General features: G+C 37.2%; 1 long non-coding RNA gene across 4 annotated transcripts in view; it reads left to right on the top strand.

The window, feature by feature from the left end:
* The first annotated feature begins 12,258 nt into the window (after window positions 1–12,258).
* LOC125913406 (uncharacterized) overlaps window positions 12,259–17,503 on the top strand; it is an 89,390-nt gene continuing 84,145 nt past the window's right edge. For all 4 annotated transcript variants that reach the window (XR_007455005.1, XR_007455004.1, XR_007455007.1 and 1 more), the window contains exon 1: window positions 12,259–12,400. This is a non-coding gene — a long non-coding RNA (uncharacterized LOC125913406). The remainder of the gene's footprint in view (window positions 12,401–17,503) is intronic.

The raw sequence follows: 17,503 nt of genomic DNA, 5'->3' as shown, positions 1-17,503 counted from the left end.
AATTTTAGGCCATGCACCCTACTGACTTGAGAGAGGTGGGGATAGGCAGAGGGAGAAACAGAGAGAGAGAAGAGGGAGAACCACTCTTTCTTCTCTTCGGATATGGTCATGTGTGAACATGATGGTTGTAGTTAGAAACATAACATCAATTTTGCAACCATGAAAAGAAACATTGTGGATATTCCAAGGATGGGGGAGAAAAAGAGAGACCAAGACTGGGTCCCTGATGGATTCTTTGAAGTTGCTAAACCTCCCTTGAAATCTTTTACTACCAGACCTTTTTTATATGACCATAAACCTCTACTGTTGAACCACTTTTAGTCTGTTATTCTGCCCCTTGTAGTTGAAATATCCTGACGTGGAGTGATAGATGCTTCTATTATCTGCTGGGGACACTTTTCCTGTGATTTTATATATGTCTTATATAATGTCTTTTCCGTGACTAATATGGTGATTGTATTGTATTAGTTATGGCTATGCTATAAGGATGGTGTAGAGTCCCTCCTGGACCAAGTTGAAAGACTAGAAAAATCAGAGAGAAAACCAATGGAAAGCTATTGAGTTCGTCAGCCTGCTGCCCACCTTAAAAGAGAATCTGACTTTTATTTGACTCTTAAACAAAATTTTCACAAAATTTAAGTCATTACTAATTACTTAGTCATCCCTAACATATAAATTTACTCCTAGGCCATTGAGTACCTTCAGACTACCTTATATGTGCCTTTTTTTTTATTTTTTAATTTTTTAAATGTTTATTTATGTTTGAGAGACAGCAAGCACAGCAGGGCAGGGGCAGAGAGAGAGGGACAGAGGATCCAAAGCGGGCTCTACACTGACAGCAGCGAGTCCGATGTGGGGCTCAAACCCTCAAACTGCGAGATCATAACCTGAGCCAAAGTCACATGCTTAACCAACTGAGCCACCTAGGCACCCCGGTTATATGTGACTTTAAACAAGATAGGGCATCCGTATATCTTGTTTTTCACCTATTTTGCAGTCCATGGCAAATTTATAGTTAAAATAAGTTATCTACCTTAGAAATGTGACAAAATAAGCCAAAAATAAAATAAGGACCATGTTCTAGAATAATGGATGACCAATTTCAGATTCTTATCTTCTTTGAATTTATATATTTAATAAGAATAAGCAATAAAAAATGAGTGATGTTATACTTTTGTAGGAAAATGGAACAGTTTGGTTATTACCAAGATTATTACCAAATGACTTCTAATGAGTTTTTAGTAAAAGCTTAAGAAAACAATATACCAGTTTTAGGTATTGGAATACAATTTTTAAAATACTCATAATGCAATATCTTTTCTTTTTTATTTATTTTTAGTTTTTTTAATATATGAAATTTATTGTCAAGTTGGTTTCCATACAACACCCAGTGCTCATCCCAACACGTGCCCTCCTCAATACCCATCACCCGCCCTCCCCGGCCTCCCACCCCCCATCAGCCCTCAGTTTGTTCTCAGTTTTTAAGAGTCTCTTATGCTTTGGCTCTTTCCCATTCTAACCTCTTTTTTTGTTTTCCTTCCCCTCCCCATGGGTTTCTGTTAAGTTTCTCAGGATCCACATAAGAGTAAACACATATGGTATCTGTCTTTCTCTGTATGGCTTATTTCACTTAGCATAACACTCTCCAGTTCCATCCACGTTGCTACAAAGGGCCATATTTCATTCTTTCTCATTGCCACGTAGTACTCCATTGTGTATATAAACCACAATTTCTTTATCCATTCATCAGTTGATGGACATTTAGGCTCTTTCCATAATTTGGCTCCATAATTTAGGCAATTTCCATAATTGTTGAGAGTGCTGCTATAAACATTGGGGTACAAGTGCCCCTATGCATCAGTACTCCTGTATCCTTTGGGTCAATTCCTAGCAGTGCTACTGCTGGGTCATAGGGTAGGTCTATTTTTAATTTTTTGAGGAACCTCCACACTGTTTTCCAGAGTGGCTGCACCAATTTGCATTCCCACCAACAGTGCGAGAGGGTTCCGGTTTCTCCACATCCTCTCCAGCATCTATGGTCTCCTGATTTGTTCATTTTGGCCACTCTGACTGGTGTGAGGTGATATCTGAGTGTGGTTTTGATTTGTTGCAATATCTTTTCTACTAAAGCACTGGAAGTTATTGGATTTTGGAAACTGAAAAAAAATGTCATGAATTTTCACTGAATAGAAAATGCTCTGAAAATGATAAAAACATTTAATCAATTTATTCAACCAATTCAAGAACAGGCCAAGAAAGAACAGCTTTTCCTAATCTTGCTGACTTTTCACCTTCTCAAAGGTCTGAGAAGACTAGACATTAAGAAATCTAGGAAGATCACTGGGCACATTAGACCTCTGTGCAAAGCCAGAGGCCTTCTCTCTGGACAATACCTTGTGAACATGTCTAAGGGGCGCTCTCAGCCCTTAGTTGCTCTCTTTCACTTGGTCTGTAGGTAGAAGGCGCCAGTGAGTGAAGAGCCTTATATGCCATTCTCAGGAGCAATTATTCAATTCTGAAGTAATTGGGAATCCATTAAAGATTTAGGCCAGAAGGTTTGGATATGATTCCATTAGCTTTATAGCAGGATCACCTTGGTGAAGGATATTGGAGAGGAGAATTGAGACTGGAGCTACTGGGGAGGTGGTTACCATGGTCAGAAGAAACGAATGAAGACCTGAGCTTCCATAGAAGCACTGAAGATGCCCAGGTGCAGGGTAGTAAAACTAAATAATCCCAAATGACTATGTGGGGGAGGAGAGAGGGAAATGAAACAGTGAGGGGGATGAGCAAGCTAATTTAACTTATGCCTACTGAAAAGTTAAATCGATTCTGAGGTGACCAGGAGCATAGCCATGGGTTGTAGCATAATTTTTAATTTTCAGATCTATTTCAGATAGTTGAGGTGCCAAGATAAATGACCTCCTGATTACATATTTCAGTGATATATGTACAGTGAATAAAAAATGAATCATGTTGCCGTCTATTGTAAACTCTCAAAGGCCAAGGACCAAGCTGAACTTTCCGAAGCTCATTTTAGGCATTTCACAAACCTCAAAAATGATAATATTTTCCCCATAAAAGACTCTAGGAAGAGAAGCATAGAGCATAATTTGAAAGATTTTAGCTTTAAGTAGAAACATCTAAATAAAACTAATTGAGTAAAAAAATCATAGAATAAAGTATAATATCAGTTATAAACTGAAAAATTAAAATAATGTGTATAATTTGTTTAACTTCTCAAGAATTACTTATCAATATATTAGTTATTACTTATGAATACATTCTATGAGCAAAGCATAGCATGAATAATAAAATTATTACCATATTGGTTAGCTAAAATTAAAAAAGGTTATTATCTGAAACACAGAGTTATATTGAAGGAAGAATGAATTTTCTTATTAATAAATCAGAAAATATACACAACCCAAATGATGGTTTTTGAAGTGGAAGAGACTAAATTTTTAAAATATTAATTTCTGTAAGCCAGAAATTTTATCCATGTTTGCAACATAGCAGTGTTTTCAATTTCCTAATGAGATTTTTGTAAAATCTTTGAAAATACATAAAATGTAAATTTATTTAAACTAAAAATTATGCCAGATGATGTTTAGAGGTGAATGGGGAAAAGGGGATGCTGGGAAATGAAAGGAAATAAAATGATTATACTTACTGAGATATATTTTACAGAAGTTATGCCATGGAATAAATGGAACATATATCCAGAGAACTGGGTTCAAATTCTGACTTTACCAATTCTTAGTTGTGTCACCTTCATTTCTGCAAGCCTCAGTTTCTCCACTTGTAAAATAGGCCATAATTCATGTTTTCTTTGTAAGATCATTGGTAGCATTAGAGAGAATATAAAAAAATCACCCAGCATGACATGAACACTTGTTAAGTAGTAGCTCTTCTTGTTAGGTTGCAATCACCATTTGAAGACCGAGAGGAAGAATTTGAAAAATCACTTTGGTAATCTACTATATTTTTTTACATGCATGTTGTAAGTATACAAGTTTTCTTAAGGACTTCAAAAAAGATGCAAATGAACAAAATGCTTTAAAAATCAATCTACTCCAAAAAATTCAGGTAAGAGAACATAAGAATGCTACACTTGTTACTTGATCACAAGTGTTAATAACAATGTTTATATAGCTTCAGACACTCACCGAGCACATAGTATACAGTTCAGCCTGATCAGTATTAATTTTCCTTGTAAAAGCAAGATGAGACAAATGCCAATGATTTTAAGTTACTTTATTTATTTATTTTTTAATGTGTATTTTGTTTTTGAGGGAGACAGAGCGTGTGCACCAGTGGAGGGAGGGGCAGAGAGAGAGGGAGACACAGAATATGAAGCAGGCTCCAGGCTCCGGGGCTTTAGCACAGAGCCTGATGCGGGGGCTTGAACCCACGAACTGTGAGATCATGACCTGAGCCAAAGTCGGACACTTAACCTACTGAACCACCCAGGCACCCCTTAAATTGCATCTTTATGCATCTTTTCATGGAATTTTATATACAAAAGTAAATTCGCTGCATGTACAGGTAATGGAACTAAACAGAATGTATTATTAGAATCAGGGATAAGGATGGGAATATTCAGGGCATTGTTGCAAATATGGACGTTGAACTGCATTCCTAAAGGCAATATAAGTCTATTTGCCTAAGGGATTGCTTTTTTTTTTATTTTGGTCTGGAAACATTGGTTGGTTGGTCCATAAACTTCTAGCTGTGTTTTATGTTCCTGTTGGAAATATTTTTTCTACAAGAATTCTATTTCTCCGACATATACTTAAGTTTATTCTGTCTTCTCATGCTGGCTCAAATCTAGTTACTTACACAGTACTTCGTGGCTAGCGAAATCACGCATATGGAAATATGTGCAAGGTTGGTAATGAAATTTTCACCATTACACAACACCCTGTCCCCAGAGCCATATCTGCTTTAGGGCTTTAATTTGATGTTAAGGTTCTGCAAATGCTATGTAACTGTAAATAAGGCAAAATAAAATCCCTTTGTAAAAATGAAAACCAATAAATCTAGAAATGAAATAAGTAGATATGAAGAAATTCAGGTGATGTAGAGAGTTTTGAGATACAGTTGAAATAGACTGTGAAGGCCTCATATTGACAATAAATTAGCTGCTGCTTAGCAATCTAATATGCCCACAGGAGCCCCAATATATTTCTCTATATTTTTAGAGTTATTCTGTCATAAGAAGAGAGAATATTTCTTTTTATTACCCTGGGAATTTTCTATATGAAATATTATTTTCTGATCTAGCAAATAGCTATCAAAAATTGTCAGGAAATCCTCCACATTTCAGAAGAAAACCAGAATGATTTCAGGGAAATTCAGAAGAAAACAAAAACAAGGCCCCAGTAGATTTGCTCATATGGATAAATTGAGCAAGGAAAAAAACCACCTGCAATGATAATACACTCTGCATTGGCAGAGTCACATTGAGCAGAAGGGCAGAGGGAGAGGGAGAGAGAATCTTAAGAGGCTCCATGATTAGTGTGGAGCCCAACGTGGGGGCTCAATCTCACGACTGTAAGATTATGACCTGAGCTGAAATTAAGAGTTGGACGCTCAAATGAGGAACCCAGGTACCCTGTGATTTTCACATTCTAATGTGGGGAGAAGAGGGACAGGTAAGAATAGGAAGTGCTGAGGGTAGTGAGGGTGCCTGTGTGGATGCAGCGGGGGATGGTGTGTGCACTGGGTGATGGTGGACATGACCAAGATATGGTGCCAGGGAGTTTCTCCCAAAGTGATATTTGAGTAAAGTCCTGAAGAAAGTGATGGAATGAGCCATGTGATTGTTTGGGGGAAGAACATTCTAGACAGAGAAACAAGTGAAAAAGAACAAATGAAAGATGGGAGCATGTGTGATAGGAGCTCTGGCTAGAGAAGCAGGAGCAAGGGGGAGAATAATGAGAGATTGGATTGGAGAGGTACCAGATTACCTGGAGCCTTGAAGACTATAGCAAGTGCTGCTGCTTCTACACAAGGAGCCACTGGAGAGTTTTGAACAGAGGAGACACAGAATCTAGCTTCTTCTATTTTAAAAAAGATTACTCTAGACGCTGTGTTGAAAATAGACCACAACCTAAAACTGAAGCTTCCTCTTCCAGACTCCAAATGATTATTAACTTCTGTAGATTTCAAGAAAATTGGCAGCTGAGCTGTTGGCTGAATAAGGACACAGCTCTTCCCGTCTTATGTAATATGCACACTTCCAAATCATGGGACACGAAAGAATGTGTTTGATTGGCTTAAGCTGACTGACATAGTCAGCCTTATACCTATTTGCCATAAATCTTCTAAATCTTATGTGAAAACACCAGAGCAAGAAAGGGTCACAGATGTTTGAATTAGAAATGCTAATTCACTGAGCTACAACACCTTGGTCAAATTATTTCACCGGTGGAAATAGAGATGACATTGCTAATCTCATGGGACTCTTATGAAGAACCATGCATGCACACACCTACACACAATTGCCCAGTTTAGTGACTGACACAAAGTAGGCAAGCAATACATATTAATTTATTTCCTCCTTTGTGGACCTTTTGAAACTTAGTTATTTAATAACTGCAGGAGAATTAGGTACCTGGATTGAGAATGACTAATATAATTAAAAAAAAATTTTTTTTAAATGTTTATTCATTTTTGAAAGATGGAGAGAGACAGAGCACAAGCAGGGGTGGGGCAGAGAGAGAGGGGGACACAGAATCCGAAGCAGGCTCCAGGCTCCAAGCTGCCAGCACAGAGCCCGACATGGGGCTCGAATTCACAAACCGTGAGATCATGACCTGAGCAGAAGTTGGACGCTTAACTGACTGAGCCACCCAGGTGCCCCTAGAGAATGACTAATATAATTTTAATTATAGATGATTTGCATTATTAAGGCAATTGCACTGTGTGCTGACCTCTATGGAAGGACAGCTCTAGTAGAAAAACAAAAGCTAAGCAAACTTATCCTCAACTGTATATTATCATCATTAAATGTCATCCAGTGGACTAAATAGAGAATAAAGTTGACTCACTTGACTAAGGACCAGTATTATTTATTACTTAATAACGAGACCTACCCTACATAACTCTATATGTTGGAGTTGAAATTTTGGGGCAGGTTCAAAGTGATCATTTTCCCCTCAAATGAAGAATCTGCTCTCCTCCTGTATATCATTGCCTGCCCTCCCCCACCCCAGGTGATTTTCATGTATATTAGAAAAATAATGGTGATCAAAGAGTTGAGAAGAATTAACATGAGAAAAGCCTCTTGGACATTAATAAATATTTTGAGGGGTGCCTGGGTCTCTCAGTTGTTTGAACGTCTGACTCTTGATTTTGGCTCAGGTGGTGAACTCAGGGTTGTGGGATCAAGCCCCACTCAGCATGGGGCCTGCTTAGGCTCTCTCTTCCTCTCTCTCTTCTCCTCCTTGGTGCTCTCTCTCTCTCTCTCCAAATTAAAAGAGAAGTATTTTGAGGTCCCAGATGTAGTGTTCTCTGCTCTAGCTGATTTGAGAAATGTTTTCTAGGCATTTCTTACCAAAAAATTACAGGGCTTCCCTCAGTACTTACCTAAGAACATGAACACAACAGGAGCTCCTATTTGAGAAATTCAAACTACAGATACTTTTGAAGCCTTTCTGTGTGCAGGTAGGATAGTTGTTTTTAAAGTGAGAAAAAATAGGGGCACCTGGGTGGCTCAGTTGGTTAAGCATCCAACTTTGGCTTAGGTCATGATCTCACAGTTTGTGAGAGCCTCTCTCTCTGTCCCTCCCCCACTTATTATCTCTCTCTCTGTCTCTCAAAATAAATAAACATTAAAAAAAGTTAAAGTGAGAAAAAATTTCAGATTTTTAAAATGTTCACAATGAAGTATTACCTTCATAAGATATATGTGAAGAGAGAAAGCATACTCATTCCCAAATGTGTATTAAATATTTCTTATGTTAGTGGACAAAATTTTCCGCTCTCTTGGAATTTATCTTCCAATAACAGAAAAGAGAAAATAAAATAAACGAGTAAATTAAATAGTAAGATTGATGGTGATAAACACCATGGGGAAAAGTTTCAAGCAGAGAGGGAAGCAAGGAGTATGAAAAGCATAGGCTCAATTTTAGATAGCATGGTCAGAGAAGATCTTAGAAGGTAATATTGGAGCAAAGTCTTGAAGTTTAGTGAGCTAGAGAGATATCTGAAGAACAATGCATGCACAGGGAACAGCAAATGTGAAGACCTTGGAGACACTGCAAAGACTATCTGTGTGCTTAGAGCTGAATGAGCAAAAGGGAGAGTTGAAGGAAGTGAAATCAGAGAGGAAGTAAGGAGTAGGGGGGTAAACATTGGGGAGGGTCTTATAGGTCTTATAGGTTGTTACAAATGGATGTTTACCAGAGGGAAGGTCAGTGGGGGATGGGTGAAATAGGTGAAGGGAATTAAGAGTGTATTTATCACAATAAACACTAGGTAATGAATAGAATTGTTGAATCAGTATATTGTACACCTGAAACTAATATGACACTGTATGTTAACTATACTGGAATTAAAATTTAAATTATTAGAAATAGGTTTGAAATTATTTAAAGGGATAAAAGTAAGCTTGAAAATACATGACACAAGTAATAAACTATAAAGACTTATCATTTAGATTAGACCAAGAAACCAAAAGGAATGTCAAGTTAAATTTAACTGCCAGTGACACCTGGGTCTGATGAGAACAATTGGAATATTGATGGAAAGGGATTGTACCAGGTAATCACACAAAGGGTCCAAATTCATGCCAGTTCTTTCATATATATATATATATATATATGTATATGTATTTGCTTTATGTTTATTTATTGATTTATTTTGAGAGAGATAGAGAGAGAGAGCCAGGGAGTGACAGAGGGCGGGGAGAGAAATCCCAAGCAGGTCCTGCACTGTCAGCACAGAGCCGGATATGGGGCTTGAACTCACGAACAGTTGAGATCATGACCTGAGCTGAAACCAAGAGTCGGATGCTCAACCAACTGAGCCACCCAGGCACACCACTCATGCCAGTTCTTTACATTTGTTCTGAATTCAGTATCATCTGTATATTCCCCCTTACTGATCAGTCACATTATTACACATATCTTTCTCTTTTCCTATACCATATTTCTTCTTTCCATCTTTAATGAAACTATTTGTGGCCATTAGCTTGTCAAGGGTTTCGGAAAGGGACGCAGGGGTTTTGAAGATCCAAATGTCCCCTATAGTTGGCAGGTTGTTCAGGAAGGGCTCTGTGTGGAGGTTCCAGGCAACTAGAACCATTTGCAATGAAATGGTTGTAGGCCAGGATATTTGTCTTCTATTCTCTGTTATCTCCCTTCTGCTTTTGTATGGTTACTTATCCATGTTCTCTATCCTCTTTTCCTTCTTTTCATTTCTTTCTTCATCTAGTCAGAATAGTTCTTGGTAAAGCATTCTGATGGAAAGTTAAGAGGAAATTACATTAATGGGGGCTAGAAATAGAGGAAGTACTTTCTCACACAGTGGAGAGAAAGAGAGATCAGATACCCTGGCTGCAGGCTTCAAAGGAATGGCAGGTTGTTGTATGACAGAGCAAATCAATCAGGATGGATCCAAAATGTACAAATTATGTGCAAAGAAGGAGCGGAATGGCTTGAACTCTAACAAATGAGTTCAGACAATAAATCTTTTTTGTCACCATTATTAAAATAACTCTCACAAGAGATTTGTTATGTATACGATGATTTTTTAAACATTATGGGAAATATTATGGACTACAGCCTACCTTGCTATGCCTCAATATCGTTCTCTATACCATGGGACTAATATTTTATTACTTCTTTATGGGTTGTTGTAAAAGATTAATACATGCAAGGCACTTTGAACAGTGCCAGCCACACAGAAACTACTCAATAGGGGCGCCTGGGTGGCTCAGTCGGTTAAGCGTCCGACTTCGGCTCAGGTCATGATCTCGCGGTCTGTGAGTTTGAGCCCCGCGTCGGGCTCTGTGCTGACAGCTCAGAGCCTGGAGCCTGTTTCAGATTCTGTGTCTCCCTCTCTCTGACCTTCCCCTGTTCATGCTCTGTCTCTCTCTGTCTCAAAAAAAAAAAAATAAATAAATAAACGTTAAAAAAAAATTTAAAAAGAAACTACTCAATAAATGTCAGTGACTCCTTCTCCTTTTATTATTTTTGTCATTACTATTATAGGAGAGGATAAGGTACATATAAACTGATGAGGGTGGTAATGGAGGGCATCCCAAAGGAATGATGTTCAACTGGGGATGGAAGTAAAAAGAGCATGGAAATTACTCTAATTAGAAAAAATTAGCATGTGCAAAGGCACTAAGGTCAGAGGTCCTACTACAGTAGCATCTCCCTCCAGAAGAAGGAGGAAAGGGAGGACAATTTTGAGGAAGAAGTGAACAACAGGATTAAATGCCAGAGAGTTCGAGGACAGTGAGGGCAGAGAAAGAACTTTGGATTTATTGATTAGGAAGCCACAGTGTTATGGGCTGAATTGTGTCTCCTCAAACTTCATACGTTGAAAGCCTAACAGTACACCTCAGAAAGTGACTGAATTTGAAGATAGGACCTTGAAATGGGTGATTAAGTTAAAATGAGTCCATTAGGGTGGGCACTAATCCAACCTGACTCATGTGCTTATTGGAAGAGGAAATTTAGACTCACCAAAAGAGAGGGATGTGACACACACAAAAAAGACCAAAGCCCATGTGAGGGCACAATGAGGAAACAGCTATCTGCAAACCAAATAGAAAGATATCTCTGAAGAAATAAACCTGCTGACACATTGTTCTTGGAAGTCTAGCCTCTAGAACTGTGAGAAAATGAATTTCTGTTGTTTAATCCCCTGGTCTCTGATATTTTGTTATGGCAGTCCTATAAAACTAATCCATACTGTTACATTCAAAGAGAGTAGGTAATGCAATAGTTATATATAGTCATAATAGTCATAATGCAATAAGTTAATGATGAGTGGACGGCAAGGAATTAGAAGCTATTGGAAAAGTAATGGATTTTTAGGGGGTTGAAAATATACCATGATTTTTCCCCAGAGGATTTGGTTACTGTGGGGATAGTTTCTTCTAAGTGACTTTGAGATTTATACAGTTTTTGCTTTCTTTAAGATTTATTTTTATAATCAAATGATTTTAAAATACCATGTAGAGAAATTACCTTATCGGTACTTGAGTGTCATAGCTGAATCTCTCTCATGACCACAGGGTGAGCCATGGTATTTACTCTTATAGTGATGATATCAGCAATTCCAAAGTTGGAAATGTTGTAGTTTCCCTAGAGTCAGGGAGAGTTCTATTTTTGTGGCAAGGGGGTGGGGGAGGATGATCCTCGGGAAGAGACATAAAAGTATTGGGGGTAGTCTTTGTTTCCTTCTAAAATAGTATCTTTGTCTCGAGTTCCAACTCTTGAATTGCAGAAATAAGGCCACTCACACATTCAAAAAATATTCATCAAGCAGTATTAAATATGCAAGGTCAAGAATTCAGGATTTACAAGAGTTAACCATCTAACTTGATTTCATACCATCCTCTAAAGTTAAGCCTGTTCTCACTGATGCAAAGCTTCTTTGTGTCTCTGTGGTCTTGCCTGACATTCTCGTCATCCTCACTACGATTTTGGTTATGTTTTATTTATACCTGGAATAGCACTCAATCACTAGTCCAAAATATTCTCTATGCTTCTCAATTCTATTCCTCTTTTAAGGTCTGCTCAAGTCCTTCCTCTCATAATGAAGTTTTATCTCTATACTCTAATCAAAAGGAGTCTGTTTTTTATTATTTCCCATAATGCTTATATTCTATCTATCCTCCAGAATAGGATGAGAATTATTGGCCTTGGTCTTGGACAAACTTTGGCTCAAATGTGAGATCTTTAATTTGACAGCCATTCAACTTTGGGTGAATTGGTTAATTTTTCTGAAACTTCATTTATTTTCTTGCAAAAGTAAATGAGTAAAGGATTGTGTTAATAATTAAATTAGACTCTGTGTTTGAAGTACAAAGCATATAGTTGATGACCAAGAGCCTGTGTTCTCTTGGTTAGAAGGAAAAGTAACTTACTCTAAGTAAAAATGAGGTTCTCTTAAAGACATGAGGATGTCTCACAATAATCCAGGACAGACTAAACAACCGGGCTGCAGAGTCAGTGGGAATTGAGACAATCTTAAGTGCCAGCCACTTCCCCATCTTTGTCTTTCTGTTGCATGGCATCCTGTTTCCTCTCTGCAGTTACTCTGATCTCTCACTGCCAGCCAGCTTCTCTGAGTCTCAATTTCCTCATAACATGGCTCAGAAATGGTCACTGCAGCCCAAACTCTAGATGAACCTTCAGCTCAAGCATCCAAATTACAGGTAACTATCTTGTTCTTTCAGTTCAAATTCCTCAAGCAGAGGGTCTAATTGGCTTTGGCTTCTCTTCAAATGAGATCACCAAAATTGGTGTCCTGCCTAGAATGGGCCATCTCTGCCAGGGGCCAGCCCTTCCCACCCATTTGTTACCTGGTCACTTTGTAGTTTGCCATTTGCCATATGGGAGAAAGGAATGACAGATTCCCTAAGAGAGAGAGCCCCTAGTGGAAGAAAGCTGGGGAGCAGCTACCATAAAATATTTCTAGGATTTCTAATGCAGTATTCACTGCTCCTAACAATTGAACACTGATTTTACTCTATCATTTATTTTTAATACTTATTTGCCCCAAATGATTGTATTTTCTTTTGTCAACCAAGATGTTTATAATACATGCCACATAGCACTTTATATACTGTTAATATTTATTCATCAGCATTCATCAGACATTCATTAGACACCTACGTGTCAAGCACTATTACTACAGATATGGTAATAAATCAAATAAACACGATTCATGATCTTGTGGAGCTTACATTCTGAAATTTTTTGTTTCTATGTATGATCCTACTTAGGCACAGGAGATTGGAAGAGTTGTAATGACTTTATGTAATCATCTTCAGAGTGAAGCCTTCCTTGATCACCCAATTTAAAAGTGCAACCACTACCACTGTTATGCCCATTCAGTTTTCTTCTTTCCCTGCTATATTTTTCCTCCCTAGCATTGCTTTAACACATAATGTATTATATTTATGAATCTGTGGTCTCTATTACTAGAATGAAAGCTTGTAAAAATAAGAATTTTTATCCCTTTTCTTCCCTGTGTATTTTCAGCACTGATATTTGTTGAAAGCATGAATAAGTGAAGGTCTGAATAAATCATCATACTTAATTTTTGTCAAGCACATATTTACTGTTAGGCACCGTGTGAGCTATTCTTGTACATATTGGTTTATTTACCCTTCACAATAACTCTGTGAGGTTATTTGTTATGAGTATCACCATTTTATAGGTTGAAAAAAGGAAGCATAAAAACTAAGTTTCTTGCCCAAATTCACGTAGCCAGGAGTGAGAGACAAACTTGAATTCAGGTCTTCCTGATTCTAGAGCTCATGTTCTTCACTGAAGAACCGTGTACAACTTTTAAATGAAATACTGGCTTAGAGAAATAATGATGGGTCTGCACTGGTCCATGCCTCACTGTAATATTCATTTGTTTGATGACAATATGGATGTAAGGTGGACTTTTGGTTGAGGAAGCAGTGTAACTGGCTTGCTATGCTTGAGTGTTCTTGGCTCCATATCCTTCCTCTCTCCTGCCAGAATTCTCGGGAAGTATGTACACCAGAGGAGAATAAGGAGATAGAGGGAAAGAGGCACTGTAGAAATGCAGCATAGCCATTCACAGAATTCTGAATTATTTATTCTTCCAAGGATATACGCATACCCACATCTCTTCTATCTAATAAAGAAGAACTCTTCATTGATGTGATGATTGATTCCAATATCCGTGTCCTGTAAGAATTTGTAGTAAAGTGGGGGTAACGAGGCAACAGCAGGGATATATGCTTAAGGTTGTAGGTCACATAGCACAGGTATCTGACTCAATGTTTCTTAGAGGAAGATTTCCAGGGTGCTGAGGGATGCCTGACACATGAGGAAGCAAAAATAATAAAATACTGAGGTAAATCATGCATGGCCTCGTGGGCCCACCAAGAATGAGAAGGCTCATATTCCTCTCGAAACAGAGAGTAGCAGATATCTCCTTTCCTCTTTTCTAGTACTGAGACTACATGCCATAAATCCTTTGTTCATAATATAATGAGTTCAGTCTAATTTGCTCCTGCATTTAAAATTATTCATTTATCTTTTATTCCTGATGGAATCAGAATCCTAGAGCTGAAAAAAAAAATTAAGGTTATCTACTCACCATTTTTTTTTTTCATTCAGGACATCTTAGTTTTCCTAATTAGATATAAAATCAGTGGGGGAGGGAGCTTCCTTTACCATCTCTTTGGTTCCAGATCCTACTGTTTTTCACTATTATCTTAAAGTAAATATTTGCTGCCCTGGATTGTATTTCTTTGAAGTATTGGTCTAGGAGGCTTGTAGTAAACAAAAATATTTATCTTGTAAATAATGCAAGAAGCCAAGTAACAATATCACCTTGCTCTGAGTACAACATGAAAACAGCAGATAAACCCGTAGGCTGTGTCCCCAAGCTGGTGTCAAGGCTCTGAGGAGCTATGAATGTAGCCACTGAGATTCTGAAGAGCCTCTCGTTCCAATAAAGAAGGACAGGACACACAGTTCATAATAAGCTCATCAAACCTTTACGCTTTTACTCAGAGACAGTTGTGAATCAACTAGAATATAGTACAGGCTTTAAAATAAATGATAAAGTATAAAAGAGATTAAAGGAATCAGAATTTGAAAGCATAAGCAACACATGTAAAAAACACTGAAATGGAGATTTCATACTCAAAACATACCAAAATAACATTGTGGCAATGATGGCAGGGTCTGAAATGATTTTCTGATGATAGAACTGAAGAAAAGAGTGCAAATCACAAACATGGTAAAGCTAGGTAATTGGACATTCTTAATTAATGCATTTGAAAACCAACTAATTCTAGAAATAGTAGCTTCCGGTCTTGTATTTAGTTTTCTTCCTCTTAATTTCCAATCTCAACACTGCCAAGAATGGAGCTACAAATAGCTGTGTGTCTTCTGTGGAATTTCCCAGTTCCCTTGTGATTGTGTAGAACTTCCATAGATTTTGTCTAGTGGATGTAACAAAAATGGTAGTGTTTAGTTGAAACAAGTTAAAAAACCAAAAGGTATACTCTGCTTCATGCTTCAGGCTAAAAGAAGAAAACAAAGCAAACCCAGTCATTCAAAGCAAACCCAGTGCTTTGCTTCCTGTTTTCAGTATGGGTTAAAGAAGGCACTGTCTCCCAGACTTGGGTTGTGTGAAAAACAGGCATGCCAGTAAAGGTAATTTAAATGGAAGGAAAAGTGATGTTCAGGGACTGTGGAAGTCAGCAATCCATCCAGTAAACTAAACTACTTGTCTACCTTAAAAGAAATAAGGGGGAAATGAAGCTGTTGAGACCCGAGAGCCAAAATTAGAGTAATCACATTGTAGAAATATCTCAATCCTTCTCCTTTTCCCCTTTTTCTCCTCTTTTCTCCCCCAACCCTGTCTGTCTCTGTCTCTGTCTCTCTGTCTCTGTCTCTCTGTCTCTGTCTTTCTCTCTCTCTATATATACATATATATCCATTTCCCTTTCTTTTTTGACGTATTCATGAAATTTTATGAAAACATAGAGGATTTTTATGTAACAGAACAATATTTCTCAATGCTTAGTGTTTCTGTTAGTAGAAAAATGGAAACACTGGTAGTTGATTTAGATAGTATTAAATTAAAAATCTCTTTTGTTCTACTTTGTAAGATACTAAAAAAGAAAGAAGCTTTTTCAAGTACATCAGAGATGGACAGCTAGCAGCTGGGTAATTATGTAATCAGATTTGAAGTGTACATTCATTAATCCATTCAGCAGATATCTCTTGAATACCTAATATGTGACAAACAGTTATACGGCTTTCCAAAACTCAGGCCATTCATGGAAGAGCTTTGGTATTCATATGTACTAATTGCATTTGATGGTGTACTGTGGCATCTTTTGAGAATATAAATGTATGTTATATTTAGCCCGTGATGAACAGTTGCTTGAGCCATTAGGCTCTTCTATGAAATTGACATGACATGTTGGTCATATTTTGAGGGATTTTTCTTCATAACATGTTTTTTTTTCAGGTTAAATTTTGCTGGCAGATCCTTATTTCCTCAGAGTTAATCATACACATGCACCTTGTTGACAATTGCAGGATATTGAATTTAAGAAAACAAGTTTTCAGGAAATTATTAAACTTATTGAGTGATTTACTGTCCTTGTAGTTTGAATATTTTCTTGATGCCTTGTTTTTTCTTTTCTTTTCTTTTTTTTTTTTATCATTTTCTACATATTCCATTTGAATGCTGGAGACAATGTCCTCTAGAATAAAGAATGGAGGAAACTAGACTGATCTCAAAGGCTTAAAAGAGAAAGAACAAAGTCTGTTGTTCAAAGGCAACTGAACAAGGAACTAAACAACTTAAGTTCTAATCCCAACTCTGGGACCAAAGAGATAGACCATTTTCATTAAGACATGTGTCCTTTCTATACCTCTTCTCTATTAGTTGCTAGCATTTATTGAACTCTTACTATGTTCCAGGTAACTGTTTTAGAATGTTTCATGTGCTAGCTCCTTTTATTCCCTATATGTGTGTGTGTGTGTGTGTGTGTGTGTGTGTGTGTATTTAATTTAAATTCAAGTTAGTTAACATGCAGTGTAGTTTTGGCTCCAGGAGTAGAATCCAGTGATTCATCTCTTACATATGACACCCAGTACCTTCTTTTATTCTTACAACAATCTCTAATGGTACTGTGATTATCCCCACTTTACAGATGAGTGGGGAACAGAGCTATTAAGTAACTTGCCCAAGCATGTATAGTTAGAAGTAGAGGAGCTGGTGTTCAAACCTAGGCAGTTTGTTTATCACTGCACTGTACTGCTTCCCTACAATACCTTTTATTAAATCACTCTAATGAAAAAACCAATGGGATAATGGCTACAATATTCTGAAATTTTCCTTTTGGTTCTTTTTAGACTATTTAAAATTATAAACATAGTACTTAGCCAGTTACATAGTTTATAAAGTTAAAATTAAGATATTTCATTCTTTAATACCAATTCTACAAATTTGTCTGTTAACAGTTTGCTGTGTATCCTTTCAGAGATTTTCTATGCTCATATCACATGTATTTTTTAAAGCAAAAATGTAATATAGGGTAAGTATTGTTCCACAGTTTTCCTTTAAAACAGAATAATTTATGATATACATCTTCTCCATCACTGCGTATAAATTTACCAATTTTCTTAAAGAACTGCCCACAATTCTACCTTATGAATATACAGCAATTAATTTAACTCTGCTTCTACTGATGAGTTTATACTGCTCCTAAAATTTCAGGATTACAATAACTTGACAGTGAATGGTCCTA

The sequence above is a fragment of the Panthera uncia genome, assembly GCF_023721935.1.
Source record: "Panthera uncia isolate 11264 chromosome C1 unlocalized genomic scaffold, Puncia_PCG_1.0 HiC_scaffold_4, whole genome shotgun sequence".
Taxonomy (NCBI): domain Eukaryota; kingdom Metazoa; phylum Chordata; class Mammalia; order Carnivora; family Felidae; genus Panthera; species Panthera uncia.
The sequence above is the reverse complement of the archived record's forward strand: the minus strand, read 5'-3'. Positions and strand labels throughout refer to the sequence as shown.